Genomic DNA, 19,985 nt, shown 5'->3' with positions numbered 1-19,985 from the left:
CTGATGTGTGTATTCATCTCATAGAGTTAAATCATTCTTTGTATTAAGCAGTTTGAAATCACTGGTTCTGTGGAATCTGAGAAAGGACATTTGGGAACGCTCTTTAGAATATGCTGAAAAAGTTATACACTTCGGAAAAAAACAGAAGGAAACTTTCTGTGAAACTGCTCCAGGTCACGTGAAGTCCACTCTCACAGTTAAGCTTCTGATTTTAAAGAGCTGTATTCTGGCACTTTTTTGGGTTAGTCAGCTAAGGGATACTCAGGAGCGCTTTCAGGCTTATGGTGAAAATGGAAATATCATCAGATTAATGCTGGAGAGAAGCTTTCCGAGGAGCTGCTTTGTGACGTGTGCATTCCAATCACAGAGTTATACTTTTCTTCTCATAGAGGATAGGGAAATTGTCCTTGGAGAAAAAGCTACCTGAGGACATTCGGAAGTATATGGATGGCTACGGTGAAAAAGGAAATATCCTCAGACAAAAACTGAAAAGAAGGCTTCTGTGAAAATGCTTTGTGATAAATATGTCTATTCCTCTCACGTAGATAAAACTTTCTTTCTATTATGCAGTTTTGAAACCTCGTCATGGACGGATTCGCAAAGTGACATTCAGTAGCACATTCAGGCCTGTGGGGAAACAGGATATATCTTCAGATAAAAACGGGATAGAAGCTTTCTGAGAAACTGCTTTTTGATGTGTGCATTCCACTCAGGGAGATATACCTCTTTTCTCATAAAGGAGTGTTTGAACACTGTTTCTATAAAACTGAAAAAGTGATTTTTTGCAGTGCACTGAAGACTAAGACTAAAAGTGTAATATCCGGAAATAAAACCCAGAAAGAAGCATTCCAAGAAACTGCTCTCCAACATGTGCATTCATTTCATGGAGTTAAAGCTGACACTACGTTGCCTAGTTTAGAAACTCTGTTTTTGACTTATCTGTGAAGTGATATTAAGTAGCATACGGAGGCTTGTTGTGAGATAGGAAACATCTCCCGATGAAAATTGGAGATATCTTCAGATAAAAACGGGATAGAAGCTTTCTGAAAAACTGCTTTCTGATGTGTGCATTCGACTCAGGGAGATATACCTCTTTCCCATAAGTCAGTGTTTGAACACTGTTCCTGTAAAATTGAAAAAGTGGTATTTTTCAGCGCTTTGAAGAATATGGCGAAAAATGAAATATCCTGAAATAAAATCCAGAACAAAGCGTTCCAAGAAACTGCTCTCTGACGTGTGCATTCATTTCAGTGTTAAAGCTTACCCTATGTTGCACAGTTTGAAAGCTCGGTCTTTGAGGAATCTGTGAAGGGATATTAAGTGGCGCTCAGAGGCTTGTGGTGAGAAAGGAAATGTATTCCGATGAAAACTGGAGAGAGGCTTTTGGAGCAACTACTTTGTGATGTGTGTATTCATCTCATAGAGTTAAATCTTTCTTTGTATTGAGCAGTTTGATATAACTGTTTCTGTGGAACTTGAGAAAGGATATTTGGGAACGCTCTTAAGAATATGCTGAAAAAGAAATACCCTCCGATAAAAACCAGAAGGAAACTTTCTGTGAAACTGCTTTAGGACACGTGAAGTCCAATCGCACAGTTAAGATTCTGTTTTCATTGAGCAGTATTCTAACACTGTTTTAGGATAGTCAGCTAAGGGATATCAGCTAAGGGATACTCGGGAGCACATTGAGGCTTACAGTGAAAATGGAAATATCTTCAGATAGATACTGGAGAGAAGATTTCCTAGGAGTTGCTTTGTGATGTGTGCATTTCAACCACAGAGTTATACTTTTCTTCTCATACATTGTTGGGGAATCCTGTTTGGAGAAAACACTACCGGGGACATTCGGGAGTATATGGATGGCTATGGTGAAAAAGGGAGTATCCTGAGACAAAAACTGGTAAAAAGGTTCCTGTGAAAATGCTGTGTGATAGACATCTCTATTCATCTCACATAGATAAACTTTCTTTCTATTACGCAGTTTTGAAACTGCATCATGGACGGATTCGCGAAAGGACATTCGGAAGCACATTCAGGCTTGTGAGGAAATTGGAGGTACCTTCAGAAAAAAACTGGAGAGAAGCTTTCTGAGAAACTGCTTTGTGATGTGTGCATTCCAGTGAGGGAGTTTTACCTCTTTTCTCATAAGGCAGTGTTTCAGCACTGGTTCTGTAAAACTGAAAAATTGATATTTTGCAGCACATTGACGGCTGTGGAAAAAAGTGAAATATCCTGAAATGAAACCCAGAAAGAAATGTTCCAAGAAACTGCTCTCTGACGTGTGCATTCATTTCAGAGAATTACAGCTCACACTACGTTGCCCCGTGTGGAAATTCTGTCTTTGAGTAATCTGTGAAGGGATAATTAGTGGTGCCGGGAGGCTTGTGGTGACAAAGGAAACGTCTTCCGATGAAAACTGGAGACAAACTTTTGCAGCAACTGCTTTGTGATGTGAGTATTCATCTCATAGAGTTAAATCATTCTTTGGATTGAGCAGTTTCCATTCCCTGTTTCTGTGCAACTTGAGAAAAGATATTGGGAACGCTCTTAAGAATATGCTGAAAAAGAAATACCCTCTGATAAAAAACAGAAGGAAACTTTCTGTGAAACTGCTCTAGGTCACTAGAGGTCCACTCGCACAGTAAGGTTTCTGTTTTCATTGAGTAACATTCTAACATTGTTTTAGGTTAGTCAGCCAAGGGATACCAATCAGTATTGTGATGCTTACAGTGAAAATGGAAATATCTTCAGATAGATACTGGAGAGAAGATTTCTAAGTAGCTGTTTTGTGACATGTGCATTCCACTCACAGACTTATACCTTTCTTCTCATAGAGGATTATGGAATCTCGTTTGGAGAAAACGCTACCTGGAGACATACGGGAGTGTATGGATGGCTATGGTGAAAAACGAAATATTTGCAGAGAAAAACTAGAAAGAAGCTTTCTGTGAAATTATTTTGTGATAGATATGACTATTCATCTCACATAGATAAAGCTATCTTTCTATTATGCAGTTTTGAAACTGCATCACGGATGGATTCACAAAGGGAAATTTGGGAGCATATTCAGTCCTGTGGGAAAGTAGGAAATATCTCCAGATAAATACTGGAGGGAAACATTCTGAGAAACTGTTTTGTTATGTGTGCAATCCATTCAGGGAGTTATACCTCTTTTCTCAAAAGGCAGTGTTTGAACATGGTTCCTGTAAAACTGAAAATGTCATATTTTGGAACGCATTGAAGACTATTTTGAAAAGTGAAATATCCGGAAATGAAACCCAGAAAAAAATTTTCCAAGAAACTGCTCTTGGACGTGTGCATTCATTTCACAGAGTTAAAGCTTACAGTATGGTGTCCAATTTGCAAACTCTGTCTTTGAGGAATCTGTGAACGGATGTTAAGTGGCACCTGGAGGCTTGTGGTGAGAAAGGAAACATCTTCCAATGAAAACTGGGGAGAAGCTTACGGAGCAACTGCTTTGTGATGTGTGTATTCATTTGATAGAGTTAAGTAATTTTTTGGATTGAGCAGTTTGAAATTACTGTTTCTGTGGAACCTGAGAAAGGACATTTTGGAACGCTCTTAAGAATATGCTGAAAAAGTAATAACCTCAGATGAAAACCAGAAGGAAACGTTCTGTGAAACTGCTCTAGGTCACGTGAATTCCACTCGTACAGTTAAGCTTCAGTTTTCGTTGACCTGTATTCTAATATTATTTTAGGTTAGTAAGCTTCGGGATTCTCTGGAGCGTTTTGAGGCTTACAGTGAAAACGGAAATGTCGTCAGAGGTATAATGGAGAGAAGATTTCTGAGGAGCTTCTTTGTGACCTGTGCATTCCACTCACAGAGTTAGAGTTTCCTTCTCATAGAGGATTGGGTAATCCCATTTGAAGTAAACATTATCGGGGGACATTTGGGAGTATATGGACGGCTATGGTGAAAAAGGAAATATCCTTAGACAAAAACTGTAAAGAAGCTTTCTGTGAAACTGCTTTGTGGTAGATATGTCTATTCATATCACATAGATAAAACTTTCTTTCTATTATGCAGTTTTGGAACTGCGTCATGGATGGATTCGCGAAGCGACATTCGGGAGCACATTCAGGCCTGTGGGGGAAATAGGAGATATCTTCAGAGAAAAACTGGAGAGAAGCTTTCTGAGAAACTTCTTTGTGATGTGTGCATTCCAGTGAGGGAGTTTTACCTCTTTTCTCATAAGGCAGTTTTGAACACTGTTCTTGTAAAATGGAAAAAGTGATATTTTGTAGCTCATTGAAGACTATGGTGAAAAGTGAAATAACCTGAAATAATACCCAGAAAGAAGTGTTCCAAGAAACTGCTCTCTGACGTGTGCATTCATTACAGAGAGTCAAAATTTACACTAGGTTGCCCAGTTTGGAGACTTAAATCATTCTTTGGATTGAGCAGTTTGAAATCACTGTTTCTGTGGAACCTGAGTAAGGACATGTGGGAACGCTATTAAAAATATGCTAAAAAAGAAATACCCTCCCATAAAAACCAGAAGAAAACTTTCTGTGAAACTCCTCTGTGACACATGAAGTCCACTCACACAGTTAAGCTTCTGCTTTCATTGAGGAGTATTCTAACACTGTTTTAGGTTAGACAAGTAAGGAATACTCGGGAGCGCTTTGAGACTTATTGTGTAAACAGAATTGTCTTCAGCTAGATACTGGAGAGAAGATTTCCGAAGAGCTGCTTTGTGACGTATGCATTCCATTCACCAAGTTATACTTTTCTTCTGATACAGGATTGGGGAATCCCGTTTGGAGAAAACACTACCAGGGGACATTCCGTAGTAGATGGACGGCTACGGTGAAAAGGAAGTATCCACAGACAAAAACTGGAGAGAAGCTTCCTGTGAAAGTGCTTCGTGATGTGTTCATTTCACTTAGGGAGTTATAAAACTTTTCTCATAAGGCAGTGTTTGAACTCTGTTCCTGTAAAACTGCAAAAGTGGTATTTTGCAGCACATTGAAGACTATGGCAAAAAGTGAAATATCCTGAAATAAAACCCAGAAAGAAGCCTTCCAAGAAACTGCTCTCTGACCTGTGCATTCATTTCAGAGAGCTAAAGCTTACACTACGTTGCCCAGTTTGGAAACTCTGTCTTTAAGGAATTTGTGATGGCATATTAAGGGGCGCCCAGAGGCTTGTAGTGAGAAAGGAAACGTCATCCGATGAAAACTGGAGAGAAAATATTAGAAGAACTGCTTTGCGATGTGTGTATTCATCTCATAGTGTTAAATCATTCTTTGGATTGAGCAGTTTGAAATCACTGTTTCTCTGGAACCTGAGAAACGACATTTGGGAACGCTCCTAAGAATATGCTGAAAAAGAAATACCCTCCAATAAAAACCAGAAGGAAACTTTCTGTGAAACTACTCTAGGTCACGTGAAGTCCACTGGCACAGTTAACCTTCTGTTTTCATTGAGCAGTACTCTAACACAGCTTTAGGTTAGTCAGCTAAGGGATACTCGAGAGCTCTTTGAGGCTTATTGGGAAAACGGAAATATCTTTGGAAAGTTACCGGAGAGAAGTTTTCCGAGGAGCTGCTTTGTGACTTGTGCATTCCACTCACAGAATTAAATCTTTCTTCTCGTAGAGGATTGAGGAATCCCGTTTGGAGAAAACGCTACCAGGGGACATTCGGGAGTATAAGGACAGCGATGTTGAGAAAGGAAGTATCCTCGGATAAAAAGTGGAAGTAAGCGTTCTCTGAAACTGTTTTGTGATACATATGTCTATGCATTTGACATAGATAAAACTTTCTTTCTATTACGCAGTTTTGAAACTGTGTCATGGACGGATTCGCGAAGGGACATTGGGGAGCACATTCAGGCCTGTGGGGAAATAGGAAATATCTCCAGATAAAAACTGGAGAGAAGCTTTCTGAGAAATGGCTTTGTGATGTGTGCATTCCATTCAGGAAGTTATGCCTCTTTTCTCATAAGGCAGTGCTTGAACACTGTTCCTCCAAATCTGAAAAAGTGATACTTAGCAGCACAGGGAAGACTATGGCGAAAAGTGAAATATCTGGAAATAAAACCCAGAAAGAAGCATTCCAAGAAACTGCTCTCTGATGTGTGCGTTCATTTCAGAGAGTTAAAGCTTCCACTACGTTGCCCAGTTAGTAAACTCTGCCTTTGAGGAATGTGGGAAGGGATATTAAGTGGCACCCGGAGGCTTCTGGTGAGAAAGGAAATGTCTTCCGATGAAAACTAGAGAGAAGCTTTCGGAGCAACAGTTTTGTGATGTGTTTATTTATTTCATAGAGTTAAATCATTCTTTGGTCTGAGCAGTTTGAAATCACTTTTTCTGTGGAAACTGAGAAAGGACATTTGGGAACGCTCTTAAGAATATGCTGAAAAACAAATACCCTCTGATAAAAATTGGTAGGAAACTTTTTGTGAAACTGCTCTAGGTCTCGTGAATTTCACTCACTCAGTTAAGCTTCTGTTTTCATTGAGCAGTATTCAAACACTGTTTTAGGTTCGTCGGCTCAGGAATACTTGGAGCACTTTGAAGCTTACACTGAAAATGGAGATATCATGAGATAGATACTGGAGAGAAGATTTCCAAGGAGCTGCTTCATGACATGTGCATTCCACTCACAGAGTTATACTTTTCTTCTCATAGAGGATTGGGGAATTCTGTTGGAGAAAATGCTAAAAGGGGACATTCGGGAGTATATGGATGGCTATGGGGGAAAAGGAAGTGTCCTCAGACAAACACTTGAAAGAAGCTTTCCGTGAAACTGCTTTGTGATAGATATGTCTTTCTTTCTATTATGCAATTTCAAAACTGTGTCATGGAAGGATTCAAGAAGGGATATTCGGGAGCACATTTAAGCCTGTGGGGAAATAGGAGATGTCTTCAGATAAGAACTGGAGAGAAGCTTTCTGGGAAACTGCTTTGTGATGTGTGCATTCTACTCTAGGAGTTATACATCTTTTCTCATAAGGCAGTGTTTTAACACTGTTCCTGTAAAATTAAAAAAGTGATATTTTGCAGCAGGCTAAAGTCTGTGGCAAAAATAAAATATCCTGAAATAAAACCCAGAAAGAAGCATTACAAGAAACTGCTTTCTAAGGTGTGCATTCATTTCAGAGAGTTTAAGGTTACACTACTTTGCTCAGTTTGGAAACTCTGTCTTTGAGGAATCTTTGAAGGGATATTAAATGGTGACCGGAGGTGAGAAAGGAAATATCTTCTGTTGAAAACTGGAGTGAAGCTTTAGGAGCAACTGCTTTGTGATGTGTGTGATGTGTGTATTCATCTCATAGGGTTAAATCATTCTTTGCATTGAACAGTTTGAAATCACTGTTTCTGTGGAACCTGAGAAAGGACATTTGGGAATGCTCTTAAGAATATGTTGTTCTCACTCATAGGTGGGAACTGAACAATGAGATCACTTGGACTCAGGAAGGGGAACATCACACACCAGGGCCTATCATGGGGAGGGGGGAGGGGGGGGGGATTGCATTGGGAGTTATACCTGATGTAAATGATGAGTTGATGGGTGCAGCACACCAACATGGCACAAGTATACATATGTAACAAACCTGCACGTTATGCACATGTACCCTACAACTTAAAGTATAATAATAATAAATTAATTTAAAAAATAAAATAATAGTAATAATAATAATAATTTTTTAAAAAAAGAATATGTTGAAAAGGTAATACCCTCCGATAATAATCAGAAGGAATCTTTCGGTGAAACTGCTATAGATCACGTGAATTCCACTTGCACAGTTAAGATACTGTTTTCATTGAGCAGTATTCTAACACTGTTTTATGTTAGTCAGCTATGAGATCCTTGGGAGCGCCTTGAGGCTTACGGTGAAAACGGAAATATCTTCAGGAGATACTGGAGAGAAAATTTCCGAGGAGCTGCTTTGTGATGTGTGCATTCCACTCACAGAGTTATACTTTTCTTCTCACAGAGGAATGGGGAATCCCGTATGGAGGAAACGCTACCAGGGGACATTTCGGGGTAGATGGACGGCTTTGCTGAAAAGGGAAGTATCCTCATACAAAAACTGGAAAGAAGCTTTCTGTGAAACTCTTTTGTGATAGATATGTCTATTCTTCTCAAATAGATAAAACTTTCCTTCTATTATGCAGTTTTGACACTGCGCCCAGGACGGATTCATGAAAGGTTATTCAAGAGCATATTCTGGCCTGTGGGGAAATAGGAGATGTCTTCAGATAAAACTGGAGAGAAGCTTTCTGAGAAACTGCTTTGTGATGTCTGCATTACACTCTGGGGGTTATAAATCTTTTCTCATAAGGCAGTGTTTGAACACTGTTGATGTAAAACTGAAAAATGATGTTTTGTAACGTGTTGAAGACTGTGGCAAAAAGTGAAATATCCTGTAATAAAACTCAGAAAGAAGCATTCCAAGAAACTGCTCTCTGACGTGTGCATTAAGTTTAGAGAGTTAAAGCTGACCCTACGTTGCCCAGTTTGGAAACTCTGTCTTTGAGGAAACTTTGCAGGGATATTATGTGGCACCCAAGGGTTGTGGTGAGAAAGGAAACGTCTTCCGCTGAAAATTGGAAAGAAGCTTTAGGAGCAATTGTTTGTGATGTGTGTATTCATCTCATAGAATTAAATCATCCTTTGCACTGAGCAGTTTGAAATCACTGTTTTCTGTGGAACCTGACAACGGACATTTGGGTACGCTCTTATGAATATGCTGAAAAAGAAATACCCCCCAATAGAAACCAGATGGAAACTTTCTGAGAAACTGCTCCAGGTCACTTGAAGTCCCCTCGCACAGTTAAGCTTCTGTTTTCATTGAGCAGTATTCTAACACTGTTTTAGGTTGGTCAGCTAAGGGATACTCAGGAGCCGTTTGAGGCTTACAGTGAAAACGGAAATATCTTCAGATAGATACTGGAGAGAAGATTTCCAAGGAGCTGCTTTGTGAATTGTGCATTCCACTCACAGAGTTATACTTTCCTTCTCATATAGGATTTGGGAATCCCTTTGGGAGAAAACGCTACCAGGAGACATTCGGGAGTATATGGATGGTTATGCTGGAAAAGGAAATATCCTCAGAGAAAAAATGGAAAGAGGCTTCCTGTGAAACTGCTTTGTGATTTAATGTCTATTCTTCTCACATATATAAAACTTTCTTGCTATTATGCAGTTTTGAAACTGCATCACTGATGAATTCACGAAGGGACATTTGGGAGCACATTCAGGCTTGAGGAAATATAGGAGATATCTTCAGATAAAAACTGGAGAGAAGCATTCTGAAAAACTGTTTTGTGATATGTGCATTCCACTCAGGAAGTTATACCTCTTTTCTCATAAGGCAATGTTGGAACACTGTTCCTGTAAAATGAAAAAGTGATATTTTGCAGCGCATTGAAGACTATGGCAAAAAGTGAAATACTCTGAAATAAAACCCAGAAAGAAGAGTTCCAAGAAAATGCTCTCTGACGTGTGCATTCATTTCAAGGAGTTAAAGTTTACACTACTTTACCCAATTTGTAAACTCTGTCTTTGAGAAATCTGTGAAAGGTTATTGAGTGGTGCCCGGAGGCTTCTGGTGAGAAATAAACGTCTTCCAATGAAAACTGGAGAGCAGTTTTTGGAGCAACTGCTTTGTGATGTGAGTATTTATCTCATAGAGGTAAATCATTCTTTGGATTGAGAAGTTTGAAAACACTGTTTCTGTCGAACTTGACAAGGGATACTTGGGGACACACTTAAGAATATGCTGAAAAAGAAACACCCTCCAACAAAAAGCAGAAGAAAACTTTCTCAGAAACTGCTCTAGGTCACGTGAAGTCCACTCATACATTTAAGCTTCTGTTTTCATTGAGCAGTATTCTAACACTGTCTTAGGTGTGTCAGCCAAGGGATACTAGGGAGCGTTTTGAGGCTTACGGTGAAAATGGAAATATCTTCAGATAGATACTGGAGAGAAGATTTCTGAGGAGCAGCTTTGTGAGGGTTCATTCCACTCAGGAAGTTGTACCTCTTTTCTCATAAGGAAGTGTTTGAACAATGTTCCTGTAAAACTGAAAATGTGATACTTTGCAGTGCCTGGAAGACTATGCCGAAAAGTCAAATGTTCTGAAATAAAACCCAGAAAGAAGCGTTCCAGGAAACTGTTCTCTGACGTGTGCATTCATTTCAGAGAGTTAAAGCTTACACTGCATTGCCCAGTTTGGAAACCCTGTCTTTGAGGAATCTGTGAAGGGATATTAAGTGGCGCCCAGAGGCTTGTGGTGAGAAAGGAAACCTCTTCCGATGAAAACTAGAGAGAAGCTTTTGGAGCAACTGCTTTGTGATGTGAGTATTCATCTCATAGAGTTAAATCATTCTTTGGATTGAGCAGTTTGAAATCACTGTATCTTTGGAACCTGAGAAAGGACATTTGGGAACATTCTTAAGAATATGCTGAAAAAGAATTACCCTCTTACGAAAACCAAAAGGAAACTTTCTGTGCAACTGCTCTAGGTCACGTGAAGTCCTCTCACACTGTTAAGCTTCCGTTTTCATTGAGCAGTATTCTAACACTGTTTTAGGTTAGTCAGCTAAGGGATACTCGCAAGCCCTTTGAGGCTTATGGTGAAAGCAGAAATATCTTCAGATAGATACTGGAGAGAAGATTTCCGAGGTGCTGCTTTGTGACGTGTGCATTCCACTCACAGAGTTATACATTTCTTCTCACAGAGGATTAGGGAATCCCGTTTAGAGAAAAAGCTACCAGGTGACATACGAGAGTATATGCATAGCGATGGTGAAAAAGGAAGTATCCTCAGACCAAAACTGGAAAGAAGCTTTCTGTAAAACTGCTTTGTGATAGATGTGTCTATTCATCTCACACTGATGAAACTTTCTTTCATTATGCAGATTTGAAACTGTGTCAGGACGGATTCACGAAGGGACATTCGGAGGCTCATTCAGGCCTGTGGGGAAATATGAAATATCTTCTGATAAATAGTGGAGAGAAGCTTTCTGAGAAACTGCTTTGTGATGTTTGCATTCCACTCAGGGGGTTATACCTCTTTTGTAATCAGTCACTGTTTGAACACTGTTCCTATAAAACTGAAAAAGTGATATTTTGCAGTGCATTGAAGAGTATGGCGAAAAGTGAAATATCCTGAGGTAAAACCCAGAAAGAAGCATTCCAAAAATCTGCTCTCTGACGTGTGCATTCGTTTCAGAGTGTTAAAGCTTACACTACGTTGCCAAGTTTGGAAACGCTGTCTTTGAAGAATCTGTGAAGGTATATTAAGTGTCACCCAGAGGCTTGTGGTGAGAGAGGAAACGTCTCCCAATGAAAACTGGAGAGAAACGTTCGAAACCAATGCTTTGTGATGTGTGTATTCATCACATAGAGTTAAATCACTCTTTGTATTGAGCACTTCGAAATCGATGTTTCTCTGGAACCTAAGAAAGGACATTTGGGAACGCTCTTAAGAATATGCTGAAAAAGGAATACCCTCCGATAAAAACCAGGAAGAAATTTTCTGTGAAACTGCTCTACATCAAGTGAAATCCACTTCCACAGTTAATCTTCTGTCTTCAATGAGTGGTATTCTAACACTGTTTTAGGTTAATGAGATAAGGGATACTCCGGAAAGCTTTGAGGTTTACGGTGGAAACGGAAATATCTTCAGAGAGATACTGGAGACATTTCTGAAGAGCTGCTTTGTGACGTGTGCAATCCACTCACAGAGTTAAACTTTTCTTCTCATAGAGGATTGGGGAATCCCGTTTGGAGAAAAAGCTACCAGGGGACATTCGGGAGTATATGGACAGCTCTGGTGATAACAGAAATATCCTCAAACAAAAACTGGAAAGAAGCTTTCTGTGAATAGCTTTGTGATAGATATGTCTATTCATCTTACAGAGATGAAATTTATTTTCTATTACACACTTTTGAAACTACGTCATGGATGGATTCACCAAGGGGCATTCGGGAGCACATTCAGACCTGTGGGGTAGTAGGAGATATCTTCAGTTAAAAGCTGGAGAGAAGATTTCTGAGAAACTGCTTTGTGATGGGTGCATTCCACTCAGGGAGTTATACCACTTTTCACATAAGACAGTGTTGGAACACTGTTCCTGTAAAACTGAAAAAGTGATATTTTGCAGTGCATTGAAGAGTATGGTGAAAGGTGAAATATCCTGAAATAAAACTAGGAAACAAGCATTCCAAGAAACTGTTCTCTGGCATGTGCATTCATTTCAGAGAGTTAAAGGTGCTCAGTTTTTAAACTCTGTCTTTGACGATTCTGTCAAGGGATATTAGGTGGCGTCTAGAGGCTTGTGGAGAGAAAGTAATTGTCTTCCGATGAAAACAGGAGAGAAGCTTTCGGAGCAACAGCTTTGTGATGTGTGTATACATCTCATAGAGTTAAATCATTCTTAAGATTGAGCAGTTTGAATTCACTGTTTCTGTGGAACCTGAGGAAGGACATTTTTGTACGCTGTTAAGAATATGCTGAATAAAAAACCCTCCGATAAAATCCAGAAAGAATCTTTCTGTGAAACTCCTCAAGGTCACGTGCATTTCACTCACACAGTTAAGCTTTTGTTATCATTGAGCAGTATTCTAACATTGTTTTAGGTTAGTCAGCTAAGGGATACTCGAGAGCGCTTTGAGACTTATGGTGAAAGCAGAAATATCTTCAGATAGACACCACTGGAAACAAGATTTCCGAGAAGCTGCTTTGTGACGTGTGCATTCCACTCACAGAGTTATACTTTTCTTCTCACAGAGGATTGGGGAGTCCCGTTTGGAGAAAAAGCTACCAGGGGACATTCGTGAGTATATGGAAGGGTATGGTGAAAATGGAGGTATCCTCAGACAAAAACTGGAAAGAAGCTTTCTCTGAAACTGCTTTGTGATAGATATGTCTATGCATCTCAAATAGATAAAATTTTCTTTTTATTATGCAGTTTTGAAGCTCCATCATGGACGGATACGCGAAGGGACATTCGGGAGCACATTCAGGCCTGTGGGGAAACATGACATATCTCCAGATAAAAACTATAGAGAAGCTTTCTGAGAAATTGCTTTGTGATGTTTTCTTTCCACGCAGGGAGTTATACCTCTTTTCTCAGGAGGTAGTGTTTGAACACTGTTCCTGCGAAACTGGAAAAGTGATATATTGCAGCATATTGAAGACTATGGCAAAAATGAATTATCCTGAAATAAAACAGAGGAAGAAGAGTTCGAAGAAAATGCTCTCTGACGTGTACATTCACTTCAGAGAGAAAAGCTCACACAACGGTGCTCTTTTTGGAAACTGTGTATTTGAGTAATCTGTGCAGGGATATTAAGTGGCGTCCAGAGGCTTGCGGTGTGAAAGGAAACATCTTTCGATGAAAACTGGAGAGAATCTTTTGGAGCTACTGGTTTCCCTTGTGTGTATTCATCTCATGGAGATAAATCATTCTTTGGATTGAGCAGTTTGAAATCACTGTTTCTGGGGAACATGAGAAAGGGCATTTTGGAATGCTCATAAGAATACGCTGAAAAAGAAATACTCTCCAATAAAAACCAGAAGGAAACTTTCTGTGAAATGCTGTACATCACATGAAGTCCACTCTCAGATTTAAGCTTCTGTTTTCATTCAGCAGTTTAGGTTAGTCACCTAAGGGATACTGGGGAGCGCATTGAGGCATATGGTGAAAACGGAAATATCTTCGGAGAGATACTAGAGAGAAGATTTCCGATGAGCTGCTTTGTGACGTGTGCATTCCAATCACAGAGTTATATTTTTTCTTCTCATTGAGGACTTGGGAATCCCATTTTGAGAAAACACTACCAGGGGACATTCGGCAGTATACGGACCGCGATGGTGAAAAAGGAAATATCGTCAGACAAAAACTGGAAAGAAGCTGTTTGTGAAACTGCTTTGTGATACATATATCTACTCATCTCACATAGATAAAACTTTCTTTCAATTCGCAATTTTGAAATGGCATCATGGACGAATTCGCGAAGGGACATTCGGGAGCACTTTCAGGCCTTTGGGGAAATAGGAAATATCTTCAGATAAAAACTGGAGAGAAACTTTCTGAGAAATTACTTTGTGATGTGTGCATTCCACTCAGGGAAGTATACATCTTTTCCCATAAGACAGTGTTTGAACACTGTTCCTGCAAAACTGAAGAAGTGATATTTTGCAGCACAATGAAGACTATGGTGAAAAGTGAATTATCCTGTAATAAAACCAGAAAGCAGCATTCCAAAAAACTGCTCTCTGATGTGTACATTCATTTCAGAGAGTTAAAGCTTACACTACGCTGCCCAGTTGGAAACTCTGTCTTTGAGGTATCTGTGAAGGGATATTTAGTGGTGCCCAGCGGCTTGTGGTGAGAAAGTAAACATCTTCCAATGAAAACTGGAGAGAAGATTTTGGAGAAACTGCCTTGTGATGTGAGTGTTCATCTCATAGAGCTAAATCATTCTTTGGATTGAGCAGTTTGAAATCACTCTCTTGGTGGAACCTGAGAAAGGACATTTGGGAACACTCTTAAGAATATGCTGAAAAAGAAATACCCACCGATAAAAACCAGAAGGAATCTTTCTGTGAAACTGTTCTAGGTCATGTGAAGTCTACTCGCACAGTTAAGCTTCTGTTTTCATTGAGCAGTACTCTAACATTGTTTTAGGTTAGTCAGCTAAAGGATACTCGGGAGCGCTTTGAGGCTTATGGTGAAAACGGAAATATCTTCAGATAAATAGTGGAGAGAGGACTTCCAAGGAGTTTTGTTTGTGACGTGTGCATTCCACTCACAGAGTTATAGTTTCCTTCTCATAGAGAAATGGGGAATCCCGTTTGGAGAAAACACTACAAGGGGACTTTCGGGAGTATTTGGATGGCTATGGTGAAAAAGGAAGTATCCTCAGAAAAAAACTGGAGAGAAGCTTTCTGTGAAACTGCTTTGTGATAGATATGTTTATTCATGTCACAATGATAAACCTTTCTTTGTATTATGCAATTTTGAAACTGTATCATGGATGGATTTGCAAAGGGACATTCGGGAGCACATTCAGGCCTGTGGGGAAATAGGAAATACTTCAGATAAAAACTGGAGAGAAGCTTCCTGTGAAAGTGCTTTGTGATATGTGCATTCCACTGAGGGAATTATACCTGTTTTCTCATAAGGCAGTGTTTGAACACTGTTCCTGTAAAACTGTAAAAATGATATTTTGCATCTCATTGAAGACTATGGCTAAAACTGAAATATCCTGAAATAAAACTGAGAAGGAAGCATTCCCAGAAAGTGCTTTCTGACATGTGTATTCATTTCAGAGAGTCAAAATTTACACTACGTTGCCCAGTTAAGCTTCTGTTTTCATTGAGCAGTATTCTAACATTGATATAGGTTAGTCAGCTAAGGATACTTGGGAGCGCTTTGAAGCTTATGGTGAAAACGGAAATATCTTCAAATAGATACTGGAGAGAAGATTTCTGAGGAACTGCTTTGTGACATGTGCATTCCATTCACCAAATTATACTTTTCTTCTCATAGACGATTGCGGAGTCCCGTTTGGAGAAAACGCTACCAGGGGACTTTCAATAGTATATGGATGGCTATGGTGAAAAAGGAAGAATCCTCAGACAAAAACTGAAGGGAAGCTTTTGTGAAACTTCTTTGTGATAGATATGTCTATTCTTCTCACATAGATAAAAACTTTCTTTCTATTATGCAGTTTTGAAAATGCGTCATCGACAGATTCATGAGGAGATATCTGAAGTACTTTCTGGTCTATGAGGAAATAGGAGATGTCTTCAGATAAAAACTGGAGAGAAGCTTTCTGAGAAACTGCTTTGTGATATCTGCATTCCACTCTGGGGTTTTAACTCTTTTCTCATAAGGCAGTGTTTGAACAGTGTTCCTGTAAAACTGAAAAAGTGATGTTTTGTAGCGTGTTGAAGACTGGCAGAAAGTCAAATATCCTGTAATAAAACCTAGAAAGGAGAGTTCCAAGAAACTGCTCTCTGAAATGTGCATTAATTTTAGAGAGTAAAAGCTTACACTTCATGGCCCAGTTTGGAAACTCTGTCTTTGAGGAATCTTTGAAGGGATATTCTGTGTTGCCTGGAGGCTTGTGGTGAGAAACGAAACTTCTTCCATTGAAAACTGGAAAGAAACTTGCGGAGCAATTGTTTTGTGATGTGTGTATTCAGCTCATAGCGTTAAATCATCGTTTGAACTGAGCAGTTTGAAATCACTGTTTCTGTGGAACCTGAGAAAGGACATTTGGGTACGCTCTTATGAATATGCTGAAAAAGAAATACCCCCCGATAAAAACCAGAAGGAAACTTTCTGTGAAACTGCTCTAGGTCACATGAAGTCCACTAACACAGTTAAGCTTCTGTTTTCATTGAGCAATATTCTAATACTGTTTTAGGTTAGTCAGCTAAGGGATACTCGGGAGCGCTTTGAGGATTACAGTGAAAACGTAAATATCTTCAGATAGATACTGGAGAGAAGATTTCCAAGGAGCTGCTTTGTAAAGTGTGCATTCCACTCACAGGGTTATACTTTCTTTCTCATAGATGTTTTGGGAATCCCTTTTGGAGAAAACACTACCAGGAGACATTCAGGAGTATATGGATGGCTATGGTGAGAAAGAAATATCTTCAGACAAAAAATGGAAAGAAGCTTCCGGTGAAACTGCTTTGTGATAGATATGTCTATTCATCTCACATAGATAAAACCTTTTTTCTACTACGCTGTTTTTTAACTGAATCACGGATGGATTTGCGAAGGGTCATTTGGGAGCACATTCAGGCTTGAGGGAAAATAAGAGACTGCTTCACATAAAAATTGGAGAAAAGCTTTCTGAGAAACTGTTTTGTGATATGTGCATTCCACTCAGGAAGTTACACCTCTTTGCTCATAAGGCAGTATTGGAACACTGTTCCTGTAACACTGAAAAAGTGATATTTTGCAGAGCATTGAAGACTATGGCGAAAAGTGAAATATCCTGAAATGAAACCCAGAAAGAAGCATTTCAAGAAACTGCTCTCTGACGTTTACATTCATTTAAGAGGCTTAAAGCTTACACTACGTTGCCCAGTTTGCAAACTCTGTCATTGAGGAATATGTGAAGGGATATTAAGTGACGCCCAGAGGCTTGTGGTGAGAAACAAAATCTCTTCCGATGAAAACTGGAGAGAAGACTTTGGAGCATCTGCTTTGTGATGTGTTTATTCATCTCATAGAGTTAAATCATTCTTTGGATTGAGCAGTTTGAAATCACTGTTTCTGTGGATCCTGAGAAATGACATTTGGGAAGGCTCTTAAGAATATGCTGAAAAAGAAATACCCACCGAAAAAACCAGAAGGAAACTTTCTGTGAAACTGCTCTAGGTTACGTGAATTCCACTCACACAGTTAAGCTTCTGTTTACATTGAACAGTATTCTAGCACTGCTTTAGGTTCGTCAGCTAAGGGATACTCCGGAGTGCTTTGAGGCTTATGGTGAAAACGGAAATATCTCCAGATAAATACTGGTGAGAAGATTTCCGAGGAGCTGCTTTGTGGCGGTGCATTCCACTCACAGAGTTATAGCTTTCTTCTCATAGACGATTTGGGAATCCCGTTTAGAGCAAACGCTATCAGGGGACATTCTGGAGTATATGGACGGCTATCATGAAAAAGAAACTGTCTACAAACAAACACTTGAAACAAGCTTTCTGTGAAACTGCTTTGTGATAGATATGTCTATTCTTCTCACATAGATAAAACTGTCTTTCTATTATGCAGTTTTGACACTGCGTCATGGAAGGATTCACGAAGATATATTCGGGAGCACATTCAGGCCTGTGGGGAAATAGGAGATGTCTTTAGATAAAAACTGGAGAGAAGCGTTCTGAGAAACTGCATTATATTGTGTGCATTCTACTGTAAGAGTTATACCTCTTTTCTCATAAGGCAGTGTTTGAACACTGTTCCTGTAAAATTGAAAAAGTGATATTTTGTAGCACACTGAAGTCTATGGAGAAAAGTGAAATACCCTGAAATAAAACCCAGAAAGAAGCGTTCCAAGAAACTGCTCTCTAACGTGAGCATTCATTTCAGAGAGTTATAGGTTACGCTACGTTACCCATTTTGGAAACTCCGTCTTTGAGGAATCTTTGAAGGGATATTAAGTGGCGCACGGAGGCTTGTGGTGAGAAAGTAAACGTCATCTGATGAAAACTGGAGAGAAGATATTGTAGCAACTGCTTTGTGATGTGTGTATTTATCGCATAGAGTTAAATCATTCTTTGGATTGAGCAGTTTGAAATCACTGTTTCTTTGGAAGCTGAGAAAGGACATTTGGGAATGCTCTTAAGAAAATGCTGAAAAAGAAATACCCTCTGATAAAAACCAGAAGAAAACTTTCTGTGAAACTGCTCTAGGTCACCTGAAGTCCACTGGCACAGTTAAACTTCTGTTTTCATTGAGCAGTATTCTAACACTGCTTTAGGTTAGTCAGCTAAAGGATACTTGGGGGCGCTTTGAGGCTTATGGTGAAAATGCAAATATCTTCTGACAGATACTGGAGAGAAGATTTCCGAGGAGCTGCTTTGTGACGTGTGCATTCCAATCACAGAGTTATACTTTTCTTCTCATAGAGGATTGGTGAATCGTCCTTGGAGAAAAAGCTACCAGGGGACATTCGGGAATATATTGACATGTATGGTGAAAGAGGAAATATCAACAGACAAAAACTGGAAAGAAGCTATCCGTGAAACTGCTTTGTGATAGATATGTCTATTCATCTCACATAGATAAATTTTTCTTTCTATTATGCAGGTTTGAAACTGCGTCATGGATGGATTCGCGAAGGGACATTTGGGAGCACATGCAGGCCTGTGGGGAAATAGGAAATATCTCCAGATTAAAACTGGAGAGAAGCTTGCTGAGAAGCTGCTTTGTGATGTGTACATTCCAGTGAGGGAGTTTTGCCTCCTTTCTCTTAAGGCAGTGTTTGAACACTGTTCCTGTAAATCTGAAAAAGTGATAACTAGCAGCGCTTTGAAGACTATGGCGAAAAGTGAAATATCCTGAAATAAAACCAAGAAAGGTGCGTTCCAAGAAACTGCTCTCTAACGTGTGCATTCATTTCAGAGTTAAAGCTTACACAACGTTGCTCAGTTTGTAAACTTTGTCTTTGTGGAATCTCTGAAGGGATATTAAGTGGTGCCCAGAGGCTTGTAGTGAGAAAGGAAACGTCTTCCCATAACAACTGGAGGGAAGTTTTCAGAGCAACTGTTTTGCAATATGTGTATTCATCTAATAGAGTAAATCATACTTTGGATTCAGCAGTTTGAAATCACTGTTTCTGTGGAACCTGAGATAGGACATTTGGGAATGCTCTTAAGAATATACTGAAAAAGAAAATCCCTCCATTAAAAACCGGAAGGAAACTTTCTGTGAAACTGCTCTAGGTCACGTGAAGTCCACTGGCACAGTTAAGCTTCTGATTACATTGACCAGGTTTCTAGTACTATTTTAGGTTAGTCAGTTAAGGGATACTCAGTAGCGTTTTGAGGCTTACAATGAAAACAGAAATATCTTCAAATACATAATGGAGAGAAGATTTTCGAGGAGCTACTTTATGACGTGTGCATTCCACTCACTGAGTTATACTTTTCTTCTCATAGATTATTGGGGAATCGCGTTTGGAGAAAACGCTACCAGGGGACATTCTGGAGTATATGGGCGGCTATGGTGAAAAAGAAAGTATTCTCATGCAAAATATCAAAAGAAGCTTTCTGTGAAACTGCTTTGTGATAGATACGTCTATTCTCACATAGATAAAACTTTCTTTCTATTATGCAGTTTTTAAACTGCGTCATGGATGGATTCACGAAGGGATTCACTGTGGGGGTTATAACTCTTTTCTCATAAGGCAGTGGTTGAACACTGTTCCTGTAAATCTGAAAAAGTGGTATTTTGCAGTGCATTGAAAACTACACT

This window comes from Theropithecus gelada, chromosome 15, assembly GCF_003255815.1.
Source record: "Theropithecus gelada isolate Dixy chromosome 15, Tgel_1.0, whole genome shotgun sequence".
NCBI classification, from domain to species: Eukaryota; Metazoa; Chordata; class Mammalia; order Primates; family Cercopithecidae; genus Theropithecus; species Theropithecus gelada.
The sequence above is the reverse complement of the archived record's forward strand: the minus strand, read 5'-3'. Positions refer to the sequence as shown.